Source organism: Nicotiana tabacum, chromosome 15, assembly GCF_000715075.1.
Source record: "Nicotiana tabacum cultivar K326 chromosome 15, ASM71507v2, whole genome shotgun sequence".
Classification (NCBI taxonomy): Eukaryota; Viridiplantae; Streptophyta; class Magnoliopsida; order Solanales; family Solanaceae; genus Nicotiana; species Nicotiana tabacum.
In genome coordinates, this window is record NC_134094.1 from 96,866,229 (window position 1) to 96,885,034 (window position 18,806).

Sequence of the window (18,806 nt, forward strand, 5' to 3'; positions counted from 1 at the left end):
TATATCTGATATCTCCTGATGAAAAAAGTTGCATATTTGATAAGGAGAAGGACTTCTTACTCAAAGAGAACACTATCCAAGATAAGGGAAGAGTTAGAAGTTGAGGATAACTAGAACTCTTCCACCAAGGAAGAGTAGCATTAGAACTCTAGTTGTTTCTTATTATACTAACTCTATATATTGCAGGATGTTCTCATTCTACAGGGACACGCACAAAAGCAGAAGTTAAACGTGAGTTTAGAGCAAAATAGCAAGGCATTTTGCAAGCAATTCTTGTGTGATTCAAGTGTGCGAACCTGAAGCTACGTGGACCAAATAGAAGAATCAGTTCCAAGTGTCTGTCTTTTATTCTAGTTCAATTGTAGTAGGTGATTTTCAAATTGTACCTTTCAGCTTTATCTAAAAGCAATTGTAACAGGTACTCTGAGTATTCAACTTAGAGTTAACTTGAAGTTATTGCAACAGTTAGAGGCTAGTTGCCACAACGTGATTAGAGGTAATCCTTAGATTTACAAAGAGTTTTTGTAAATGTTGTTTTAGCTCAGTGATTTAGTGAAGTATTGGGAAAAATCCTATTGAGTAGTAAGTCGTGGTTTTTTCACCTTTTGAGCCAGGTGTTTTTCACGTAAAAAAAATACTTGTATTTTTTTACTTTTCGTGTTTACTATTTCAACAACAGTAGGTTAAGGAACATTTAGAAGAACCAAGTGCTTCTATATTCAATGCACGTGAAAATTGGACACCACACAAATCACCGTCTTGTGTGGCATTTACATATAAAATATCAGGAGTGTTACAGGGAATTAGACACCTTCTTTCCATTTTCCTCAGCAATGCATGTGTTTCGTTCCTGTTTTACAATAAAGTTTTGGACATCTTGAATTTTTGGGTGGTTTTTGTCTCGAGTTATCTTCTGGTGAGTTCTTTTTTCTTAGATCTATTTTTTCTACTGAATTTTTATTTTTAGTATTCATATTTCTCTGCGTAGTGCTTCTTTGTTTAAGATTTTGGATAAGGAATATTTGCATACTTGATTACAACTTCTATCTTGAGACGCTACATCTTTTAATTTCTCTGTTTTGTTGCCCATCTTGGACATGCATGTTGTGATTTGATAAAATATTAGAGATTCTATTGTTGCCCATAAAGTGTTTGATAAAATGTCATATGAAAGCCGTGCCTACTGCCATCAGAAAATAGCTCTAGCATTAGCTGCTAATATACTGTGACTTAGTTCTTAAAAACTTGAAAAGGAGGAACAGAAAGACTCATGAAGCTAAATGAATTAATTATTGCTTAGTGCTTTAAAAAATGTGCGTGGTCAATCACATATTTCCGACTTCGTGTTTTTTCGAAATACCTTTATGGCTACTTTTCTCTATTTTTTTCATGCTTGGAGCAGCAGCAACAACAACTATAACAAATAAGTATAATCTCATTAGTGGGGTCTGGGAAGCAACAACGACAACAACCCAGTATAATCCCACTAGTGGGGTCTGGGGAGGGTAGTATGTACGCAGACCTTACCCCTACCCTGGGGTAGAGAGGCTGTTTCCTATAGAAACTCGTCATCCTTCCCTCCAAGAACTCCTCACTATGCTCTTGGGTGACTCGAACTCACAACCTCAAGGTTGGAAGTGGAGGGTGCTTACCATCAGAGCAACCCACATTGTCAACAATATTCTGTTTCGTCGGTTACTTTGTTTCATGTGAAGAGAAAACGTTCTTCTTTGATGGAACAATTATGCTCTCTAGTGTGTGAAATTGGAGAGATGCCAAAGTACGGATGGTTGCTGTCAGAGCAAGTAAAATTATATTCGAGCCAGAAAATCATTAAGTAATGCATGTCTCTGTTACTTTTCATTGATAATGAGGTTATGCAGACCATTTTTTAAGCTTAGGCTGGTTATTTTGAAAATAACCGAGGTTATGTTGTTCTTGAGTTCGTGAACCTGTCATCGATAGACTGAAAGGATGCACCTATATTCTATGCAAGAAAGGGCTCAAGGGCTTTTCAAGAAAGTCGGAATAAATGGAATTTGCATATATTTGAGAGTTTTCATTATTAAACAAGAAACATAATAGTAGCAATGAAGGTGTTCATCAGCTAGAGTCGTCTACATATATTTATCTGAAAGGAATTTTCTTCTTAAAATTATCTAGAAGCAAAGATTTCTGTCTTCTATACCTTTATTCTTATTTTCTAATAGTCCATTTCTACATCAATCACGGCTCACAATCGTTTGGTGCAACATATAGTGGCAGAGCAAACATCCGAGTTTGAGAAGTTATCAGCTGTTCACGATGACAATAAATAAGTAGTGTATAATCTTGATACTGAACTACGTAGTTTAGCTTTAGCATCTATACATTATTTGTTATCCTGATTACTCTGGGGAAACTTGAAAGATTGTTTATCTTGTTGAATGTGTTAACTGGTTGAAATATGCATTGTCCCTTGTTAAGTTATTGTGTGGAGTTCACTTTAAAGTTACTGCATAGTCTAGCTTTCTTATATAAAATTCTTTCCATATGTATGCGGTTCAAAAAGTTCAGTAAATGCTATTTTTATTTTTAGGAAGCAATGCTAAAATTTTGTTCTTTTTCTCTCTGCCAAGTATCTGTGTAACTTTCATGCCTCTTCCAAACGCTTGAGAAACTACATGTCTTTAAACTTAGAAGGAGCCATATGCTTGAGAATTGAGGTAACTTACCTCATTATTCTTTTGCTTGAGCATGTCTGGATGACACAGTGGGGGATCAAGTCACATGGCTTTTCATATGTTTGTCTTAAGGGCTACAAAGTGTGAATCATCTGATTTACGTTGTGAAATTTCGATCTACAATGAGAAATGAGAATAAGTGGAAGAATGCAATTTTATCGGACTAATTCTGCATTTGGCCAACTTAGGTATTTGTGCAATATCATCAATCATTGAAGGGAAGGATATAATGAAATTGCAACATCCTGGTTTTGTATTTGACTAATTTCTGGTGAGTGTTATGTTTTAAAGTTAGTGTTCTCTACTAAAAGGTTTTAAAAAAATCTCCTCTAAAACCAGCTTCAAAAGCTCTAAGCCAGCTTTGTAAAGCTTTAAAAGTCTTCTCTTAATTACAAGAATTGAATGTCCAACCAATATTAATTTGTCGTATTTAGGTGGTCAAGTTGAGATACTGTATAGAAATTGAGAAGACAAAGTTGATATAGTGTTTGTGTTAGCATAAGTGAAATTTCTTTTGTACAAATGCTAAGCTGCAATTGTCAGGGAAACAACTTATTAAAGTGAAAGTAACAACTCAAACAATGTTTCATTCTTCTTTTTGTTGAAGAGTCGATATTCTCTACTCTCTGAGTTATCGAGCTGATTTTACTTTCAAGTTTTAACTGAAAAAAAGAACTTCGTGCTTGCAAAACTGATATATAATTTCCTCTTCCATGATTACAGATGAGATGTTTATCAATGGTCTTCTCAAGCTTTTTACATTTCAACTAAGAAGCATTTCCAGAGGCGTGCAACGCAACAACAAGTTATTTACGAGATAAAAAGAGGGGTCTGCGTAAGTCATTTGAATAGTTGGATATGTCATTGCTTTCAGTTTCTGGTAGGACATATAAGACAAATATAGAGATGAGGTAGAATTCTTAAAGCATTCTTTAATTTGAAGACCTTATATAAGCCAATAACTGTACATCTGCCATATTATAATACCTTGGGTTTGATTTTCTTTCGTGGAAAACGTAAAGGCAGGCTATAACTAAAGAATTTGCATAGTATAGGTTGAAGAAGCCAAGTCCAATGTCAAAAAATAATTATTGATTTTCTAAGTTGCTTTACTTTTGATCTATTACCAACCAAATAGCAGAAGCTTATGCAATTAGTTTTATCATCTGCTGGTTTTCCTAGAAAATCTGCTTGAAGTTGTTTCTATAATATTTGCATGGAAATGAAACGTAGTTCCTATGTTTCTGCTTTGCACCCCTTCCACTTAAGCTCATCTAATTGTCGCGAAATATTGTATTTATGCAGATGTTTGATTAGGCAATATTAACTTTGTTTTATGTTACTGCTAAAGAATTGGGGACTTTTTATCTTTCTTTTTTAGTGCATGATGCATATGAACTTTATATTTGTCAGCTGAAGCATATTAATATAAGAGCTTATAGCTTCCTGGTTGGCTGAAAATTAAATAAATCTTACCTGTATCTTACAGGCTGTAAGTATTAATGACTAGCAATAGAATGAGTTAGTGGCATGTTTCTACGCTTAACTGACCTGGTCAAAGCAGTCAAAGATGGAAAGAACAAACTTTCAGCTGCCTATATTAACTGACTCTATGCCAGGAATTGCTCAAACCATATTTCGTGGACCTTGATCTTAGTTCTCCGGATCAGACCTGTAACGACCTGACTTGTCGTTTTCAGAATTTAAGCCCCATTTAGCGGTATAAGGCCCTGAGCAGCTTCTTATTATGTGTATTGACTTGCGTTCGTGGTTGAATTCAGTTACCGGATGATTCAGAGTGATTTGGGACACTTGGTCCCCAAAACGGAAGTTTAAGTCTTAAGTTTTTTCCGTAGTCGGAACTGTGTGAAGACGACTCCGGAATGAAATTTTGATGATGCCAATAGCTCCGTATGGTGATTATGGACTTAGGAGCGTGTCCGAAAAATTATTTGGAGGTCTGTAGAGGAATTTGGCTTGAAATGACGAAAGATGAATTTTTGAAAAGTTTGACCGGGGGTTGACTTTTTGATATCGAGGCCGGAATCTGATTCTTGAAATTGGAATAGCTTCGTTATGTCAATTATGACTTGTGTGCAAAATGTGAAGTCATTCCAGATTGATTTGATGTGTTTCGGCACAAAATATAGAATTTGAAATTTCAAAATTTATTAGGCTTGAATTGGGGTATGATTCGTGACTTTGATGTTGTTTGATGTGATTTGAGGCCTTGAGCAGGTTCGTGTTATGTATTGGGACTGGTTGGTACGATTGGACGGGGTCCTGGGGGCCTCGGGTTTGATTCGGGGTAGTTCCGAACCAAGTTTGGGTGTTTTGATGTTGCTGGTTGCTGGTTCTGGTGTTGTTCTTCGCGTTCGCGAGGAGCCCCTAGCGTTCGCGAAGAAAGATTTTGTTGTTGGACTTTGTTCTTCGCGTTCGCGAAGAGATTCTCGCGTTCGCAAAAAAGAAAATTTTATTGTTCGTCGTCTCACTTTAGAGGCTCATATCTCGCAATCTATAAGGAATTTAGAGATGATCCAAAAATAAAAGTTGTAACATTTGTGTCTAGTATTCAGAAAGATAAACCATTTGGCATTTGGAGTTGTGTACCAAAAGTTATGGTGCATACACTACAAGCTGTCTAGGAAGAGTTTGGAAATTTCTGTTGCACAGGGCTGATTTTGGAAAATTATATTTCGCAATTTATAAGGAATGGGGAGATGAAAAACAAATGAAAGTTATAGCCCTTTGAGTCTAGTTTCCAGAAAGTTAAACCATTTGTCATTTGGAAATTTGTATAAAATGTTATGACCATTATACTAGAGGCTATTTGAGAAGAGTTTGAAAATAGTTGTTGGAGAATTTGTTCTTCGTGAACGCGAGGGAAGGGTTGTGAACGCGAAGAACAAATCCCTAGGCAGCAGGATAAAGTCCAAATTCGTCTCATTCTTTCATTTTTGGACCAAGGAAGCTCGGGTGAGGCGATTTTTCTAGAGTTTTTCAAGGGAAACGTTGGGGTAAGAATTTCTAACTTGATTTTGGTTAAATTACATGAATCTATTGTTGTTTTTATCACTAAATTTATGAATTGGGTTGAAAATGGTAGAAATCCTTTAGACTTTAATTTAAGATTTGAAGGGCGATCCGTTATCGGAATTTGATAATTTTGGTATGGTTGAACTTTTATCGGAATGGGTGTTCGAATTTCGTAAAAATTTTATCGGGTTCCGAGGGGCGGGCCCCGCGCTGACTTTTTAGAATAAAATTTTAAGTTAGTGTTTTATTATCCGGAATTGTTTCTGATGAATTTTAATGAAGTGATACAATTAATTTGGATAGATTTGAGCTGTCCGGAGGTCAATCCAAGCAAGAAGGCGATTTTGGAATATCGGCGCAACTTCAATAAGGTAAGTGTCTTGCTTAACCTCAAGTGGGAAAAATACCCTTAGGCATTGAGTATTATGTGGAAATTGTGTAATTGAAAACCATGTACGCGAGGTGACGAGTACGTACTTGGTTTATATGTGCATATTTCATTGATTAAAATCCTTAGACGCCCTTATATATTAAGTTGGAAATTATTAGCACTTATTAAATCCTCTATTTGTCATGCCTAGATCCCTGTTTGTTAAAATTATTTTTATATGATGATTTGGTATGATTTCCACCTTGAATTTATGTGAAATATTATTTTGTTGAGTTGTTCACTCCCGGATATTTTTGTTAAAATTTTTGTGCATATTATGGTCGAGCCATGGGCTCCTTATTGTGAAAAATGATGTATTATTGGTTTCCGTAGCAATTTGAAATATTTGAGCACTTGATGAGCCATTTATGATATATGATCACTTGATGTACAGTTGTTAAAATCATATTTACTTTGGGATTACAGAACGGTATTCTGGGAGATCCCTCTGCCCTGCATATTACTTTGGGACTATGGAACGGTATTCCGGGAGTTCCCCCTACCTTGCATATTTACGTTGGGACTACGGAACGGTATTCTAAGAGATCCCCCTGCCCTGCATATTTACTTTGGGACTATGAAACGGTATTTCGGGAGATCCCCATGCCTTGCATATTTACTTTGGGACTACGGAACGGTATTTTAGGAGATCCCCCTGCCCTACATATTTACTTTGGGACTATGAGGCGGTACCTCGGGTGTGCCCTTTGTTGATATTTTTCTATGGATGCACTTGCCTTTGGTTATTTTTTTTTTTTCGTGATATGTAAATTCTTGTGTTCTTCCGTGATGTATTATTTGATTTTATTATGTGTTTTTCATTCCTTGTTGTATTGTATTGCCTTTGGCTCCTTGTACAAGATTCTACAAATTTGTGTTTATGGTTTTTACTGGTTTTCGAGAATTGAGTTGTTTCGAATAAAAGAAATTCCTATTATATTTTAATTTAATAAATTTTACATCTAAATTAGTAGTTATCAGATGCTTCATTTTTATTGGAATGTCATTTTCTTCAGCCAAATGGTTTCTAAAATAAATTCATTCCTTTGTTGATTTCTTACTTGATTTAAAGATTTTAACCTTACTTTAGTAAAAATAAATTGATCTTGCGGATCTTATATACATTGATATTTTGACACGTGAGTGGTCCGTGTGATGGTGATAGAAATATGGGCACGAGGTGCCGTAAAAAAAATGAAAGTGGGCTAAGATCCGTAATTTTTATGATTGTGAAATGAGGTGTCATATGGTGACTTTTACTTGAAAATATATTTATTGGAAAGTATTATATCCTGAAAATTATTATTTGAAAAACATATAGGCGAAAGAATTTATATTTGAAGGACTTGATTAATTGGTTGTACCTGTGTTCCTTATTCGTCTGAGCAATAATTATGATGTTTTTGTTGCATTGTTATTATATCACTGGTTGATTTTGTTGTTATCATTGCTAGTTATTTTCCAGTATTATTTTGTATAATATATTGCACAGGTTATTAGACTAGTGAGTGTCTTGATTGTACCTCGTGTCTACTCCACTGAGGTTAGTCTTGATACTTAGTGGGTACCGACCGTGGTGTACTCTTACAACACTACTGCACATTTTTGTGCAGAGCCAGGTATTGGAAGTATCTGACCCGGACAGAGTTAGAGTGTGATCGCAAGAATTCAAGGTAGAGCTGTTTGGTCGTCGCAGTCCCTTAGAGTCTGTTCATTTCATTGTATTGTTAATTTTTAATCAAACAGTATTGTATATTTGGTCCTCGTGATCATATCATGTATTCAGCTAGAATTCGTGACTCAGTACTACCAGTCTTGGGAGGGTGTATATTCTTATTTGTCCCGCTGTTAGTTTTGATTACTTATTTAATTAAAAAAAATGGCTTCAAAAATGTAATTGAAATCGGCTTACCTAGTATTAGAGACTAGGTGTCATCACGACGCCTGTGGCGGGATTTTTGGTCGTGACAAGTTAGTATCAGAGCTTTAGGTTCATAGGTTCTACGAGTCACGAACGAGTTTAGTAGAGTCTTGTAGATCAGTACGGAGACGTCTGTACTTATCTTCGAGAGGCTACAAAGCTAGTAGGAAGAATTCACTTCTTTAATTCTTTATCGTGCGACATTTATTCAGCTTGAAGCATATATCTTATTTTCTTTTGCATCCACTCGTGTATGAAATTGCGCACTCGGTATCAACTATGCGCCAACGGTTTGTGATACCACCGAGGGGTTATAAGGGTGCCAGGTTTGTTCAATCATTGTTACAACATGTCGTCCAGATCGAAGATGCGGAAGTATTTAGAGATTATTCAGTTGTGCACATGGGGGTGCAGCAGATTCTGACATCTGGTTAATAAGTATGATCTTAAGAAGGTTTAATTAATTACCTAATCGTCACAATCGTAGTAGGGTCACGAGGTGGATGTATATATGAAGATAGTTGGTGGTATTAGAGACTATGTAGTTCGTATGGGATTTCTATTTAGCGAAGGGTACATACTAGCAGTCAAGGCACTGGAGAAAGCGAGTTTAACTGTCACGCGGGTGACATGCGCAAAATAAATGGCTTGAGGTGTCTTATGACCGGTGAAGGTTAGTATTGTGGACCATCGGCATGTGCCCTATGGCTTCGCGCCAAGTGAGGGGAGTCCACTATCAACGATCAGATTGCGGGGTCATGTGTTATATCAGTTTTGGCCTGAGATGTATTTACATGGTAATGAAAGGTTCTCCGAAACTTGTATATGAGTAAGGGGTGAGATTTGTATGGGATGATGCTGGGGCTTGCGGTATTCCTGCGTCCTTAATAATTCTACATTTCAGTACCAACGGGGTCACATCAACAATTTCAAAATATTCGGGGTGCTACAGTAAGTTCTTTTAATGCACCATCGGCACGGGGCTCTTACAGTGGTTATTCCAGTTAATACTCCACGTGCATGGTCAGTTAGAGGTGGATGACAGGCAGGTAGAGGGCGCCTAAGAGGTGGAGGCCCGACCCGTTGATATAATCGCTATGATTTTGGCTGAGGCCGATACACCAGATGGTGTCGTTACAGGTACGATCCTGATTCTGTTATAAGAGGATATTTTCCCTTAATTTGATTCGGTTCTGAATATTAAGGTGAGTCCCTCTATTATGCTCTACTTATGGGTGAGCTTCATAAATTTGTGACTCACTTATTTGTTTATCCCTGTTGGGAGATTTAAAGATGTGAGCCCGTATCTGTCATTTTATTTTTGTGCACCATTTAGGGCTATAAGTCCAAAAGAAAAATTTTATTATTCATTACAGTGGGTTTTGATGTGATTTCGGAATAATTGATTTCAATTTTTATTAATTATATGCGCTACCGGTATGAGGGTTCGTTATGTGTTATGAAAACTGTTTACGAAATTTATTGAAAAGAAGAAAGAAAGGAAATTGAAATTCAGTTGGCACAATGTGCAAAATACTTGTGATTCAGAGTTGAGGACGAGATCCTCGTATTTTTACATGATGTGAAATATTTAAACCGGGCTACAAGCCGCGGTGGAAGTTATATAAGGACGAGGTCCTTGTGGTGAAATATATATGAGTTTAAAATTCTCCCTTTGTGAAATGTAATTTGTACAATAATATTAATAGGGAGTCATGCCTGTTAGGCTTATCTGATAATTCTTGTATATGTTTTGTGCATATTCAGCTATTTTCTACGTAAACATTGAGTTTTAACCTATAAGATGAGTGCCCAGGTGGCGTTTAATGTGACTCGTTAAATCAGGCAAATAGTTATGAGGTCTTCATGCCTCACATTATGTTGTCAGTGTTGTGAAAAATTTGAAACGAGGTACTGGTTAATATGAGATTAATTGATGATGTTGGAATTAATTATGAACAGATTTTAAGACCTGAGATGTGGTGATGAGTATACATATGATGTACTTCATGTCCTGATATCATAATGATAATACAATGCTTGTAATGCTGAGATCAGTGTTATTGATATATACCTTGTGGATGTGTTGTTAGGAGTCATTTTGGTGTTACTCTGGCAGGTGGATATGCCCATTTACAGGGGAGACTCTGCCGAAATTTTGTGAAAAATTTGGGAATTAGAAAAATTTGGGAGATTGATATGTGTGAAAGAAGAGATAAATTATGTTATATGTTTGAGAATGAATGATCCTAAGCGGGGAAGAATGTAACACCCCAGAAAATTTTTGAAGTACTTCAACACTATCAAAAAAGTTGATGTGTGCGTAGGCACGAGTTGCTATAGCCAGTTGAGAATAATACCGTGTGTTGTTGTGAAAAAAAAAATCAAGCCTTTTGAAAATGTTTGGAGTGTAGGAAATTGGTCTTAAAGTTTACAAATATGGATAAAGGGAATAATCTCAATTGAGATGGTATTGTCGGGCTTATCTCAAATGCGGTAATATGGGATCAACCGTGAGTATATGTGTAAAAGTAAAATCATCGATTTGGTAACCTCAGAATAATTCTTAGCACGTTCGAGGACGAACGTTTGTTTAAGAGGTGGAGAATGTAACGACCCGACTTGTCGTTTTAAGAATTTAAGCCCCGTCTAACGGTATAAGACCCTAAACAGCTTCTTATTATGTATATTGACTTGCGTGCATGGTTGAATTCAGTTACTGGATGATTCGGAGTGATTTGGGATACTTGATCCCCAAAACAGAAGTTTAAGTCTTAGGATTTTTACCGTAGTCAGAACTGTGTGAAGACGACTCCGGAATAAAATTTTGATGATGTCAATAGCTCCGTATGGTGATTATGGACTTAGGAGCGTGTCCGGAAAATTATTTGGAGGTCTGTAGAGGAATTTGGCTTGAAATGGCGAAAGATGAATTTTTGGAAAGTTTGACCGGGGGTTGACTTTTTGATATCGAGACCGGAATCCGATTCTAGAAATTGGAATAGCTTCGTTATGTCAATTATGACTTGTGTGCAAAATTTGAAGTCATTCCAGATTGATTCGATATGTTTCGGCAGAAGATATAGAATTTGAAATTTTAAAGTTCATTAGGCTTGAATTGGGGTATGATTCGTGGCTTTGATGTTGTTTGATGTGATTTGAGGCCTCGAGCAGGTTCGTGTTATGTATTGGGACTGGTTGGTACGATTGGACGGGGTCCTGGGGGCCTCGGGTTTGATTCAGGGTGGTTCCGGACCAAGTTTGGATGTTTTGATGTTGCTGGTTGCTGGTTCTGGTGTTGTTCTTCGCGTTCGCGACGAAAGATTTTGCTGTTGGGACTTTGTTCTTCGCGTTCGAGAATAAGGAAATTTTTCTGTTCGTCGTATGAATTTAGAGGCTCATATCACGCAATCTATAAGGAATTTGGAGATGATCCAAAAATAAAAGTTGTAGACCTTTGTGTCTAGTATTCAAAAAGATAAACCATTTGGCATTTGGAGTTGTGTACCAAAAGTTATGTTGGATACACTACAAGCTATCTGGGAAGAGTTTGGAAATCTCTGTTGCACAGGGCTAACCTTGGAAGATTATATTTCGCAATCTATAAGGAATGGGGAGATGAACAACAAATAAAATTTATAGTCATTTGAGCCTAGTTTTTAGAAAGTTAAACCATTTGTCATTTGGAGATCTGTATAAAACGTTATGACCATTATACTAGAGGATGTCTGAGAAGAGATTGAAAATGGTTGTTGGAGAATTTGTTTTTCGCGAACGCGAGGGAAGGGTTGCGAACGCGAAGAACAAATCCCTGGGTAGCAGAATAAATTCCAAATTCGTCTCATTCTTCCATTTTTGGACCAAGGAAGCTCGGGTGAGGTGATTTTTCTAGAGTTTTTCAAGGGAAACGTTGGGGTAAGAATTTCTAACTTGATTTTGGTTAAATTACATGAATCTATTATTTTTTTTATCACTAAATTTGTGAATTGGGTTGAAAATGGTAGAAATCATCTAGACTTTAATTTAAGATTTGAAGGGAGATCCGTTATCGAAATTTGATAATTTTGGTATGGTTGAACTCGTATCGGAATGGGTGTTCGAATTTCGTAAAAAAATTATCGGGTTCCGAGGGGCGGGCCCTGCGCTGACTTTTTAGAATAAAATTTTAAGTTGGTGTTTTATTATCCGGAATTATTTTCGATGAATTTTAATGAAGTGATACAATTAATTTGGATAGATTTGAGCTGTCCGGAGGTCAATCCAAGCTAGAAGGCGATTTTGGAATATCGGCACAACTTCAATAAGGTAAGTATCTTGATTAACCTCGAGTGGGGGAAATACCCCTTAGGCATTGAGTATTATGTGCAAATTGTGTAATTGAAAACCATATACGCGAGGTGACGAGTATGTACTTGGTTTATATGTGCATATTTCATTGATTAAAATCCTTAGACGCCCTTATGTATTAAGTTGAAAATTATTAGCACTTATTAAATCCTCTATTTGTCATGCCTAGATCCTTGTTTGTTAAAATTATTTTTATATGATGATTTGGTATGATTGCCACCTTGAATTTATGTGAAATAATATTTTGTTGAGTTGTTCACTCCCGGATATTTTTGTTAAAATTTTTGTGCACATTATGGTTGAGCCATGGGCTCCTTATTATGAAAAATGATGTATTGTTGGTTTCCGTAGCAAGTTGAAATATTTGAGCACTTGATGAGCCATTTATGATATGTGAGCACTTGATTTGCAGTTGTTGAAATCATATTTACTTTGGGATTACAGAACGGTATCCCGGGAGATCCCCCTTCCCTGCATATTTACTTTGGGACTACAGAACGGTATTCCGGTAGATCCCCCTGCCTTGCATATTTACTTTGGGACTACGGAACGGTATTACGGGAGATCCATCTGCCCTGCATATTTACTTTGGGACTACGGAATGGTATTTCGGGAGATCCCCCTGCCTTATATATTTAATTTGGGATTGCGGAATGATATTCCGGGAGATCCCCCTGCCCTGCATATTTATTTTGGGACTACGGAACGGTATTTCGGGAGATCCCCCTGCCCTGAATATTTACTTTGGGACTACGGAACGGTATTCCGGGAGATCTCCCTGCCATGCATATTTACATTGGGACTACGAGGCGGTACCTCGGAGATCCCCGTGTCTTGCATATTTACTTTTGGGACTACGAGGCAGTACCTCAGGAGTGCCCTTTGTTGATATTTTTCTATGGATGCACTTGCCTTTGGTTATTTTTTTTTCCGTAATATATAAATTCTTGTGTTCTTCCGTGATGTATTATTTGATTTTATTATGTGTTTTGCATTCCTTGTTGTATTGTATTGGCTTTGGCTCCTTGTACATGACTCTACAGATTTGTGTTTATGATTTTTACTGATTTTCGAGAATTGAGTTGTTTCGAATAAAAAAAATTACTATTATGTTTTAATTTAATAAACTTTACATCCAAATTAGTAGTTATCGGATGCTTCATTTTAATTGAAATGTCATTTTCTTCACCCAAATGGTTTCTAAAATAAATTCATTCCTTTGTTGATTTCTTACTTGATTTAAAGATTTTAACCTTACTTTAGTAAAAATAAATTGATCCTTCGGATCTTATATACATTGATATTTTGACACGTGAGTGGTCCGTGTGATGGTGATAGAAATATGGGCACGAGGTGCCGTGGAAAAAATATGAAAGTGGGCTGAGATCCGTAATTTTTATGATTGTGAAATGAGGTGTCACATGGTGACTTTTACTTGAAAATACATTTATTGGAAAGTGTTATATCCTGAAAATTATTATTTGAAAAACATATAGGCAAAAGAATTTATATTTGAAGGACTTGATTAATTGGTTGTACCTGTGTTCCTTATTCGTCTGAGCAATAATTATGATATTCTTGTTGCATTGTTGTTATATCACTGGTTGATTTTGTTGTTATCATTGCTAGTTATTTTCCAGTATTATTTTGTATAATATATTGCACAGGTTATTAGACTAGTGAGTATCTTGACTGTACCTTGTCTCTACTCCACTGAGGTTAGTCTTGATACTTATTGGTTACTCCACTAAGGTTAGTCTTGTTTTATTGCTAGTTAATAAAATAAGCATTAACGTTTTTATGTCATTAGGCAAACACCTAGGTTATGGTCACATCCCTAGGCCTTTTACCTATTTGAAAAAAAAACCTAAAAACAATTATCTCTAGTCTATTTTCTTTATCTTGCAATCATTATATTAACAGTAGAAATAGAAAATAAATCATTGTTGTGGAAGTGCAATCTAGCTAATCCAATTGCTCAATTGAAATATATACCCCTAATTCCATCCTAGCTCCCAGTGGATTCGACCCCGACTCCTAATTGAGTATTTATTATTGCATACGACCGTTTCATATCTCTATTAAGGTGTGCTTTGGACGTGATCAACGTTCGAGGACGAACGTTTGTTTAAGAGGTGGAGAATGTAACGACCCGACTTGTCGTTTTAAGAATTTAAGCCCCGTCTAACGGTATAAGACCCTAAACAGCTTCTTATTATGTATATTGACTTGTGTGCATGGTTGAATTCAGTTACTGGATGATTCGGAGTGATTTGGGATACTTGATCCCCAAAACAGAAGTTTAAGTCTTAGGATTTTTACCGTAGTCAGAACTGTGTGAAGACGACTCCGGAATAAAATTTTGGTGATGTCAATAGCTCCGTATGGTGATTATGAACTTAGGAGCGTGTCCGGAAAATTATTTGGAGGTCTGTAGAGGAATTTGGCTTGAAATGGCGAAAGATGAATTTTTGGAAAGTTTGACCGGGGGTTGACTTTTTGATATCGGGACCGGAATCTGATTCTAGAAATTGGAATAGCTTCGTTATGTCAATTATGACTTGTGTGCAAAATTTGAAGTCATTCCAGATTGATTTGATATGTTTCGGCACAAGATATAGAATTTGAAATTTTAAAGTTCATTAGGCTTGAATTGGGGTATGATTCGTGGCTTTGATGTTGTTTGATGTGATTTGAGGCCTCGGGCAGGTTCGTGTTATGTATTGGGACTGGTTGGTACGATTGGACGGGGTCCTGGGGGCCTCGGGTTTGATTCAGGGTGGTTCCGGACCAAGTTTGGGTGTTTTGATGCTGCTGGTTGCTGGTTCTGGTGTTGTTCTTCGCGTTCGCGACGAAAGATTTTGCTGTTGGGACTTTGTTCTTCGCGTTCGAGAATAAGGAAATTTTTCTGTTCGTCGTATGAATTTAGAGGCTTATATCACGCAATCTATAAGGAATTTGAAGATGATCCAAAAATAAAAGTTGTAGACCTTTGTGTCTAGTATTCAGAAAGATAAACCATTTGGCATTTGGAGTTGTGTACCAAAAGTTATGTTGGATACACTACAAGCTATCTGGGAAGAGTTTGGAAATCTCTGTTGCACAGGGCTAACCTTGGAAGATTATATTTCGCAATCTATAAGGAATGGGGAGATGAACAACAAATAAAATTTATAGTCCTTTGAGCCTAGTTTCTAGAAAGTTAAACCATTTGTCATTTGGAGATCTGTATAAAACGTTATGACCATTATACTAGAGGATGTCTGAGAAGAGATTGAAAATGGTTGTTGGAGAATTTGTTTTTCGCGAACGCGAGGGAAGGGTTGCGAACGCGAAGAACAAATCCCTGGGTAGCAGAATAAATTCCAAATTCGTCTCATTCTTCCATTTTTTGACCAAGGAAGCTCGGGTGAGGCGATTTTTCTAGAGTTTTTCAAGGGAAACGTTGGGGTAAGAATTTCTAACTTGATTTTGGTTAAATTACATGAATCTATTATTTTTTTTATCACTAAATTTGTGAATTGGGTTGAAAATGGTAGAAATCATCTAGACTTTAATTTAAGATTTGAAGGGAGATCCGTTATCGAAATTTGATAATTTTGGTATGGTTGAACTCGTATCGGAATGGGTGTTCGAATTTCGTAAAAAAATTATCGGGTTCCGAGGGGCGGGCCCCGCGCTGACTTTTTAGAATAAAATTTTAAGTTGGTGTTTTATTATCCGGAATTATTTTCGATGAATTTTAATGAAGTGATACAATTAATTTGGATAGATTTGAGCTGTCCGGAGGTCAATCCAAGCAAGAAGGCGATTTTGGAATATCGGCACAACTTCAATAAGGTAAGTATCTTGATTAACCTCGAGTGGGGGAAATACCCCTTAGGCATTGAGTATTATGTGCAAATTGTGTAATTGAAAACCATATACGCGAGGTGACGAGTATGTACTTGGTTTATATGTGCATATTTTATTGATTAAAATCCTTAGACGCCCTTATGTATTAAGTTGAAAATTATTAGCACTTATTAAATTCTCTATTTGTCATGCCTAGATCCTTGTTTGTTAAAATTATTTTTATATGATGATTTGGTATGATTGCCACCTTGAATTTATGTGAAATAATATTTTGTTGAGTTGTTCACTCCCGGATATTTTTGTTAAAATTTTTGTGCACATTATGGTTGAGCCATGGGCTCCTTATTATGAAAAATGATGTATTGTTGGTTTCCGTAGCAAGTTAAAATATTTGAGCACTTGATGAGCCATTTATGATATGTGAGCACTTGATTTGCAGTTGTTGAAATCATATTTACTTTGGGATTACAGAACGGTATCCCGGGAGATCCCCGTTCCCTGCATATTTACTTTGGGACTACAGAACGGTATTCCGGTAGATCCCCCTGCCTTGCATATTTACTTTGGGACTACGGAACGGTATTACGGGAGATCCATCTGCCCTGCATATTTACTTTGGGACTACGGAACGGTATTTCGGGAGATCCCCCTGCCTTATATATTTACTTTGGGATTGCGGAACGATATTCCGGGAGATCCCCCTGCCCTGCATATTTATTTTGGGACTACGGAACGGTATTTCGGGAGATCCCCCTGCCCTGAATATTTACTTTGGGACTACGGAACGGTATTCCGGGAGATCCCCTGCCATGCATATTTACATTGGGACTACGAGGCGGTACCTCGGAGATCCCCGTGTCTTGCATATTTACTTTTGGGACTACGAGGCGGTACCTCAGGAGTGCCCTTTGTTGATATTTTTCTATGAATGCACTTACCTTTGGTTATTTTTTTTTCCGTAATATATAAATTCTTGTGTTCTTCCGTGATGTATTATTTGATTTTATTATGTGTTTTGCATTCCTTGTTGTATTGTATTGGCTTTGGCTCCTTGTACATGACTCTACAGATTTGTGTTTATGATTTTTACTGATTTTCGAGAATTGAGTTGTTTCGAATAAAAAAAATTACTATTATGTTTTAATTTAATAAACTTTACATCCAAATTAGTAGTTATCGGATGCTTCATTTTAATTGAAATGTCATTTTCTTCACCCAAATGGTTTCTAAAATAAATTCATTCCTTTGTTGATTTCTTACTTGATTTAAAGATTTTAACCTTACTTTAGTAAAAATAAATTGATCCTTCGGATCTTATATACATTGATATTTTGACACGTGAGTGGTCCGTGTGATGGTGATAGAAATATGGGCACGAGGTGCCGTGGAAAAAATATGAAAGTGGGCTGAGATCCGTAATTTTTATGATTGTGAAATGAGGTGTCACATGGTGACTTTTACTTGAAAATACATTTATTGGAAAGTGTTATATCCTGAAAATTATTATTTGAAAAACATATAGGCAAAAGAATTTATATTTGAAGGACTTGATTAATTGGTTGTACCTGTGTTCCTTATTCGTCTGAGCAATAATTATGATATTCTTGTTGCATTGTTGTTATATCACTGGTTGATTTTGTTGTTATCATTGCTAGTTATTTTCCAGTATTATTTTGTATAATATATTGCACAGGTTATTAGACTAGTGAGTGTCTTGACTGTACCTTGTCTCTACTCCACTGAGGTTAGTTTTGATACTTACTGGTTACTCCACTAAGGTTAGTCTTGTTTTATTGCTAGTTAATAAAACAAGCATTAACGTTTTTATGTCATTAGGCAAACACCTAGGTTATGGTCACATCCCTAGGCCTTTTACCCATTTGAAAAAAAAACCTAAAAACAATTATCTCTAGTCTATTTTCTTTATCTTGCAATCATTATATTAACAGTAGAAATAGAAAATAAATCCTTGTTGTGGAAGTGCAATCTAGCTAATCCAATTGCTCAATTGAAATATATACCCCTAATTCCATCCTAGCTCCCAGTGGATTTGACCCCGACTCCTAATTGAGTATTTATTATTGCATACGACCGTTTCATATCTCTATTAAGGTGTGCTTTGGACGTGATCAACGGGCCATCTAGTAATTAGCATAAACATAAATATGACAGTGTTCTTCGTCCACCAGAAAGATGCACCACTTTGTTTTTCTATTTTTCTATTTTTCCTCTATTTTTCTTTCTTCTTGCTATATATATATATTAACTACTATTATAGAAGCGGCTAAGAGAGGAGCTTAGGGTCGTCCAGTGAATTGACAAAAATGCCCTTTGAGTCTCTAATTCGTTGACATGCCAGCTTCGCCAATAATATTTTTGCCCCTGCTTTTACATCTTATAACGTCAATTACCATCACACAATTTGGTAAATAAATGAAACGTTTTAGGCATTCTCGAGACCCAAATTGCCAAGCCATGTCTGCTTTAATGGAAC

At 36.4% G+C, this 18,806-nt stretch overlaps 2 long non-coding RNA genes across 2 annotated transcripts; both read left to right on the forward strand.

Moving 5' to 3' along the window:
• The first annotated feature begins 728 nt into the window (after positions 1-728).
• Positions 729-12,500, forward strand: LOC107759547 (uncharacterized). Its single transcript, XR_001642210.2, has 6 exons — positions 729-916; positions 2,912-2,994; positions 3,447-3,558; positions 6,063-6,130; positions 6,616-7,862; positions 12,348-12,500. It is a non-coding gene; the product is annotated as an uncharacterized LOC107759547 (long non-coding RNA).
• A 1,180-nt stretch (positions 12,501-13,680) lies between these two features.
• LOC142169908 (uncharacterized) lies at positions 13,681-17,292 on the forward strand. The gene is made up of 2 exons (XR_012699542.1): positions 13,681-16,297; positions 16,752-17,292. It is a non-coding gene; the product is annotated as an uncharacterized LOC142169908 (long non-coding RNA).
• The last annotated feature ends 1,514 nt before the right edge of the window (positions 17,293-18,806 follow it).